This window comes from Anopheles ziemanni, unplaced genomic scaffold (genome assembly GCF_943734765.1).
Source record: "Anopheles ziemanni unplaced genomic scaffold, idAnoZiCoDA_A2_x.2 scaffold_105_ctg1, whole genome shotgun sequence".
Classification (NCBI taxonomy): Eukaryota; Metazoa; Arthropoda; class Insecta; order Diptera; family Culicidae; genus Anopheles; species Anopheles ziemanni.
In genome coordinates, this window is record NW_026690032.1 from 135,631 (window position 1) to 144,608 (window position 8,978).

Sequence of the window (8,978 nt, forward strand, 5' to 3'; positions counted from 1 at the left end):
CAACAATCATCTAATATAAATAATCGTTAATCGCAGATAGGATGCAAGATAGCGCATCGCGCCCGCACAACCGAGATGGGGAGTGTAATGCTTTTCGCGTCATTGTGAGAGCAAACGTGCATCAAAAGAGCGAAAGCAAGCCGTTCGCCCCACGCCGAGAGTCACAGCTGGATTCGGTCTCTGAACGGGCGGATGAACAGAAACGGTGGAAACCGCCAAAGGTGCAAACACAGTGGAACTGCACGTCGGGATAAAAGTTTGAACTAAAAGTTTGTATTCATTTGAAAATAAATATGTTGTTTTATACTACAAGACAAAACAAAGAAATGGGTCTACAATTTGTATCCCCTACGATCACCGAGCAGTATTCAAAACAAATAAAATACACATTCAATTTCTTTTCTGCAGTTTTCCAACAGTTGCCCCATAGTGTAGCCGTCCTGGCATGCGCATGCGTATCACCGGTAGACCCGCTTGGACACCCGGCCATGCGCACCCAGGCACTTATACACCTGCTTAACGCGTTTGGCTCCAACTTTTCGTTGCGGTTTCGCATAAACTAAAAGTTATAGACAGATGGTTTCTTCTACAAAGTTATTTGTAAAGAAGATCGCTTTTATTTGAAATGTTGTTTGCAAAAATCTGTCAATCGGTTCAAAAGTTGCCAAATTACGAGATACTCCACATTTTTGCCAATTTTCCAAAGGGTTAAAGGACAATTTTTACAAACGACATTTCAAACGAAAGATCGCTTCAAGGCAACTCGGATTGTGCAAAAACATCTTTCTATCGTTTTCAGTTTAAGAGAGCTAGCTTAAGCTAGAGCTAGCTTTAGTGTAGCTTACCGACCAGAACAGAACGTTTCAGTACCGTTTGTGATGGTATACATCATGTGATGGTATGAGAATGTTTCGAGTATGTTGTGCATTTTCCTAAAATAAATTAAGATTCACGATAATTTTCAAGAATTTGGGAGTTGAACAAAATAAATTTACGCGCCACGGGGATGATTACTGTGCAGTGCTCTATTCATAGATTTATGTTAAGCTAAATACATTCTTCGGCCTGTTTGAGACAGCATAACCAAAAAAAATCAAAATAGAAAACCTATTAAACAAAATCGCATACAAAACTAAACAAAAGTTTCTATACAACCTCTGACACAAAAAATGGCCAAAACACAACCACGAACTATCTTCTGCGGGGTAACTTGAAACGACGTTTGAAACAATTCGAAAAGTAACGTTAAACCGCCAACTGGGTGTGAAAATTACTTTATAAAACCGAAAATATTTGGGCATGTCTTTTCATCTTTCATGTCAATTCATTTGCGCAGTATTAGGGCTATGGAAAATGATATGCTTTTCTTCATGAAAGCAGTGAAGAACTCTTTCTATTCCTTATGTTTCCCCTGTGTGATATTTTTGCTTTGTTATTTTGTAGGCAACGTTCCTAAAAATTATTCTATTTTATCGCCGCAGTATATTACATACGTTTCTGAAAAGGTTAACATGCAAACAAACTGCTTTCTATTGCATTGAGTTTAGTTTTGTTTAAATTGTAACTGATAATGTACGTACGAAACACCACAAAAATTTGACATTTTAAAAATCGTTCTGTTTTATCACCGCAGCATGTTGCAAAATGCTGCAAAAAAATATTAATATGTAAATTTTGATTTCATTGTGCTTAGTTTAAGACAAAAATTGAAACCAATGATGTACCGTTCACCGCTAACATTTAAAAACCAAGAATCTTACCAACTTTCAATCAGCTAATACGGCCTATTCATTGTTCTGCATCAAAAGCATCAATGGAAAGGTTGAACGCGAAGGCTTAATCGTTCCTTTTTTTTAACTGGAAGGTTACTTGAACTGGTCAAATAGTTCATAAAAACGGACAAAATAAGCAGATATAGTAAAGGGGAAGCGTCGATCAAGGTCAGCTGCCCGAAGCAGCGCAAATGCTCTACTCCATTTCCGAATCCGAAGGTCATACTTAAAAGCACAATGTATTCCAAGAATTAAGCTAAAAACAACTGATCGTGTTTTCTATGGAAGAACTGAAGCACATGTCAACAACCATATTTTACTCGGTCATGGCTAAAGTTCTGACCATCTCCGGAAAGGTTGGTTAACAAACCATTAACAAAGTTATGTTGCAGTGAAAATGTTTGCAATAAACTTTGCTGCAATCCATTAAGAAAGTAGATCTGTTCCTCTTAATGCATACATAAGTATCCCTGTATTAATCTGGGTATAGAAAAATTATTGACATGAAACACAGTCAACATGTTTGCTACAAGTATGTTCGGGTATTGTTTTTACTCTCGACCATCTGCATTTTTCATACGGTATTGGTTAAAATCGATCATATTCACACCAATAGCACTGCATCATCGACAATAGTGAGACAGTTTTCGACTCCACTTGCCCTCATGTAACCTCACACCTGATCTTGGGATTTTTACAAATGCCTTTTACAAATGCCTTTTCAAATCTTCAAGACAAGCTACTTCGTGCAAGTAACGTATTTCTCTATCTTTTAGTTTATGAGAACCCGGAACTAAACGATGTAGCTAACACCCCAGAAAACAGACGCGTGTGCAATAGTATTTCTGAATGCTATGCAACATACCAGGAGTGTGCCGTTCTTCAAGTACGTTACGAGTGAAGCTCGGAAATGATGCAAAACCCTTCCAGATCATTGATTGACATTGATCACCACCAACCAGCGAATCAGCGTATTTCACATATCCAAAAACTTTCGCAAAGTAAAATTAGCTTTTCGAAATGATTTATTATTTTGGGGGATCAAGATGATGGAATATAACTTAGCTCTGCTATTCAAAATAGTTACAGATTTGGTAATTAATAATATGTGCTGTGCGTTCTTGGACAATTCATAGTAAAAAGCATAAGCAGCAATGGATAGCTTGGTTACAACCATAGACAGTGCTGTGAAAACGTCAGGTGTAACAGAAGTCGACGCAAAAATTATTGCACAAAATAGCTTAATAGTTCATTTCTTTTTGCTGGAAGGTTGCTGGAACCTGGCAAAATAATTGAGAATATTTAAGAAATGGTATTGTTTTGGAGGTCGACATAAAATCACCGAAACAGCTCATAGCTTTGGTGTTCTGATACTCTTATGTACTCACGAAAAATCCAGTAAAGGCGATTATCCTTCATGCTGTCATATTACTCTGAAGGACAATCAACCCTTTTTTTCTGTCAATCACTTCTATACAATCTTTGAAGGCGCAATATATTCCGAAAATTTTGACGCTGGAAAAAATGGAACAGCAGTTGATTCGGTGTGGTCAAAAAATGAACTTAAAACATCAATGATTCCATTGGATATGGCTAACATGATCAAACAAAAACATTGAATAACAAAAACACCTGGGCAGCACCAAGGACATTCATTCAAGTTCAGATTTTGAAGACGAACCCTCAACCAACGGAACAAAATTTAGAATGTTTGCTTAGATCATCCTCCACGGCGTGTTTATTAGTCGATTTCTATGAACGGAAACATAGTTAAAACATTGGTCAACTAAAGCAAAAGATCAGTCATACACAATATTGAATTAAAGTAATAGAAGACAAACACTGAAGCATGTGAATGAAACAGGAAATTTTAACTTTTAAAGTACAGTTTTTCGTACTAACGTAATCGAACAGTAGTATTCGAAGTCAACTATCGAATGACTAAAGTCTTGGACCTTCAACAATGACTTCGGTTGAAAAATAGTCCATTTAGTTAGCAAGATAACTTTGGTCTGTTGAACCAAAAGATGTCTAGAAGCCTCTCGGCGACATTCGCTTTCCCCCTTCAGATGATCGTCGCGTGCCACAACGTCCGTAAAAAGAAATTATTGTCCTTCCGACACCCTCCCATCCTAGCCCTACCTTATTGGTGCACATGCGGGATAGGAACAAAGGGTCAGAGAGGTCGCCTTCGAGAACGATCATATAAAAAAATAGACCATTTAGTGGTCCATCCACTTAAAAAAGATGAGCATGAAATAAAGTAAAGATGAGATTTACAAGATTTGTCCAGAATTTTAGGACTATCCAACAACTGTATTTTCTATACAGTATTGGTTAATGTCGAGCATTTTCACGTTAGAGGCTGTGTATCGTCGACAGTTTAACCATGCACATATCAAAACAACGTTCGGTTGGTTCGAAACTACCGAGAAAGGGTTAACGACATTTAAACTATTTAAACTAATATCCGTCAATTGTAAAACAGATTTTTGACTATATGTACATGAACCCATGTAACCTGGCTGTTTGAAGTAAGCAAATCCTGGCCAAACCGCTTGACTTATTTAACAAACAATTATAATAATGCCAAGAAACCACACTGGCACAAAAACATATGATCTGAAAACAATCCACAAACATTACTCTTGGAAATTGCAGGAATTTCAGAATTCACGTACAACCGGTAGGTTCTACCGGGCCTTAGCTAGTCTAATATAAATAATCGTTAATCGCAGGTAGGATGCAAGATAGCGCATCGCGCCCGCACAACCGAGATGGGGAGTGTAATGCTTTTCGCGTCATTGTGAGAGCAAACGTGCATCAAAAGAGCGAAAGCAAGCCGTTCGCCCCACGCCGAGAGTCACAGTCAGAGGCGCGCAACCCGAACTCCACGCTGATCACACTCATCGGTTGTAAGCAAACAACGCTGCAGTGGTGCACGAGCACTGCCTCCGCTCTCACAGCGAATCGTTTCGCTCTGCTTTGAGACATTCGGTCTCTGAACGGGCGGATGAACAGAAACGGTGGAAACCGCCAAAGGTGCAAACACAGTGGAACTGCACGTCGGGATAAAAGTTTGAACTAAAAGTTTGTATTCATTTGAAAATAAATATGTTGTTTTATACTACAAGACAAAACAAAGAAATGGGTCTAAAATTTGTATCCCCTACGATCACCGAGCAGTATTCAAAACAATTAAAATACACATTCAATTTCTTTTCTGCAGTTTTCCAACAGTTGCCCCATAGTGTAGCCGTCCTGGCATGCGCATGCGTATCACCGGTAGACCCGCTTGGACACCCGGCCATGCGCACCCAGGCACTTATACACCTGCTTAACGCGTTTGGCTCCAACTTTTCGTTGCGGTTTCGCATAAACTAAAAGTTATAGACAGATGGTTTCTTCTACAAAGTTATTTGTAAAGAAGATCGCTTTTATTTGAAATGTTGTTTGCAAAAATCTGTCAATCGGTTCAAAAGTTGCAAAATTACGAGATACTCCACATTTTTGCCAATTTTCCAAAGGGTTAAAGGACAATTTTTACAAACGACATTTCAAACGAAAGATCGCTTCAAGGCAACTCGGATTGTGCAAAAACATCTTTCTATCGTTTTCAGTTTAAGAGAGCTAGCTTAAGCTAGAGCTAGCTTTAGTGTAGCTTACCGACCAGAACAGAACGTTTCAGTACCGTTTGTGATGGTATACATCATGTGATGGTATGAGAATGTTTCGAGTATGTTGTGCATTTTCCTAAAATAAATTAAGATTCACGATAATTTTCAAGAATTTGGGAGTTGAACAAAATAAATTTACGCGCCACGGGGATGATTACTGTGCAGTGCTCTATTCATAGATTTATGTTAAGCTAAATACATTCTTCGGCCTGTTTGAGACAGCATCTATATCTATAAAATTCTTGTGTCACGGTGTTAGTGTTCAAACTCCTCCTAAACGACTGAACCATTTAAACTCAAACTTTGCACACACGTTCCTTAGGTATGAGAATAGGTTTTTAACTATGTCTCATATCTGTAAATTTTATACTTCTTTAATTAATTACAATTTTCTATCGTCATACATTGGTTTGTTTGTTTTGTTTACATTCAGCAATGACACATAAAGTGAACTACAACAAGTATAAACGGACACAGCAACATGCCTTTTGACATACTGTGGTGGTGAGTTTAATACAAAAGTGGTGAATTTAATTCAAACAAGTCGTTTCATATAAGTGACGATAGTAAAATCTTTGTTAATTTTTGGTAATAATAACTAATGTTGTTAACTGGTGGTAGTAGAATATGTGTTCAAATTATTGTTGCTTAGAGCAGTGAGAAAACCTTCTCATTTACCAGTGTTATGAAAACGAATTTCAGTATAGTTACTAAAGCGAGGCTATGAACTCGCGAGTAGGGACGAGCATGCTTATTCGTCACGTTTACATGCAATCCAATGTGGCGTAAGTTTTACTGTTACCAGGACAAAATGCGGCGCATAGTCATGATAGAACAAAACGTGTGTTCAAACATTAATGTCGCTGAATTTAGTCCGACAAGCTATGATTAGTATCGAGGATCGTTGCATGGTAATTAAAAATTTACCGCTAAGTTATTGTTATGTTATAGGTTCGCCGAATCGAAGTGCATTTAATTTGATGGACACTGAAATAAGTCGTGAACTGCAGCATAATATTGCAGTCATGTTGGATATCGTTTCTCACAACGTATCAATGTTGACTGATGAACAAGCATATGTTTACGAACGCATTATCATGGCAGTATCAACGGGACAAAGTGGTATCTTTTTTTGGATGCCCCAGTCTGAACTGGCAAAACATTTCTCATATCGCTCTTGCTTTCCAAAATACGAGCAAACAATGACATTGCAATACCAGTTGCTTCATCTGGAATTGTAACTGGAAATGGAGGTAGAACGACGCATTCATCATTTAGGCTACTTCGAAACATCAATAGGAACACAAAAGCCGTATGAAACAACAAAAATCAATCACTCATGGCCTAGGTCATGCAACAGTGAAAAATAATTATCTGGGAAGAATGCGCCATGGCAAAGAAGCATTCTCTTGAGGCGCTGTACAGAACACTCAAAGACGTGAAGTGTAATAAAGATTGTTCCAGTAATACAGTAGATCCCTGCAGTACGCTATTCTCGATATACGCGAATTCGCAATACGCAATTTTTTACAACTGACAGCCCATAGGGTTGCTCGACTTCTATTAGGCTGGTGTCATTGCTTTACCGCACGATGTTTTGTATCGATGCTGTAATTTTTTAAATTCTAAGACGATTAAATGAATTTTATTATTTTTCTTAGATGAAAGGCACAACTCCGAGTTTATAAAGTCCAACTTTGTTGACAGATAAAATCGGATGCGTCCATCGTGCGGAGAAATCGTGCGAACCTTGCAGCTGTCAAATCCCATACATTTTCGTCTGTCAAAAGATCGTGCGGTAAAGCACTGACACCAGCCTTAGTCAGTTTTACTTTGTTTTGGTAGAATGAAGTTTTTAATATGCACTTTTTAACAGAGATATAATGAAACAATGGAAAAAATGGAACACTTATTAGTTATTTGGATAAAAGATATGTTAAATAAGCGGTTCCCTCTCAGTGTCAACTCTTCAATATGAAGTATAAACTATATGGCAGAGGAAATCCCCAATACGCGAATCGATATACGCTATTGCGTTCGGTCCCAAACATTCGCGTACTGCGGGGACCAACTGTACTGTGTTTCTCCTCTCAGGTGATTTCAGGCAAACTCTTCCCGTAGTGCCACGATCCACCTATGCTGATAAGATCACCTGAACTTGCCTTACTCATCGGTGTTGTGGAGCAATATTGAAAAACTTTAACTAAGCATAAACAGGCACGTCCAAATGCTACAGGATCCATCAGCTTTTACTTTCTCCAAACAGTTATTAGACATCGGCAATACACCTTAGCAGATTCTTAAAAAGCTCTAATAGAAACCCAATTTAGAAAACTAATATGTACGTCATACATGGCTTACCAGGCGTACATAAAACATCGTTCATTCAATTGGTCTGCTTGATTATTAACAAAATAAGGATGATAATCATTAGCAGCCTCACTATAAGCTTTTTACGACGTAAAAAGTGTGAATACAATGAAATTAATGTACTTAAGAAATATAATGTGACCGTTAAACCAATTTTTAACAACATCAAACGGGTCAGCTAGTAACCAAAAAAAATCAAAATAGAAAACCTATTAAACAAAATCGCATACAAAACAAAACAAAAGTTTCTATACAACCTCTGACACAAAAAATGGCCAAAACACAACCACGAACTATCTTCTGCGGGGTAACTTGAAACGACGTTTGAAACAATTCGAAAAGTAACGTTAAACCGCCAACTGGGTGTGAAAATTACTTTATAAAACCGAAAATATTTGGGCATGTCTTTTCATCTTTCATGTCAATTCATTTGCGCAGTATTAGGGCTATGGAAAATGATATGCTTTTCTTCATGAAAGCAGTGAAGAACTCTTTCTATTCCTTATGTTTCCCCTGTGTGATATTTTTGCTTTGTTATTTTGTAGGCAACGTTCCTAAAAATTATTCTATTTTATCGCCGCAGTATATTACATACGTTTCTGAAAAGGTTAACATGCAAACAAACTGCTTTCTATTGCATTGAGTTTAGTTTTGTTTAAATTGTAACTGATAATGTACGTACGAAACACCACAAAAATTTGACATTTTAAAAATCGTTCTGTTTTATCACCGCAGCATGTTGCAAAATGCTGCAAAAAAATATTAATATGTAAATTTTGATTTCATTGTGCTTAGTTTAAGACAAAAATTGAAACCAATGATGTACCGTTCACCGCTAACATTTAAAAACCAAGAATCTTACCAACTTTCAATCAGCTAATACGGCCTATTCATTGTTCTGCATCAAAAGCATCAATGGAAAGGTTGAACGCGAAGGCTTAATCGTTCCTTTTTTTTAACTGGAAGGTTACTTGAACTGGCCAAATAGTTCATAAAAACGGACAAAATAAGCAGATATAGTAAAGGGGAAGCGTCGATCAAGGTCAGCTGCCCGAAGCAGCGCAAATGCTCTACTCCATTTCCGAATCCGAAGGTCATACTTAAAAGCACAATGTATTCCAAGAATTAAGCTAAAAACAACTGATCGTGTTTTCTATGG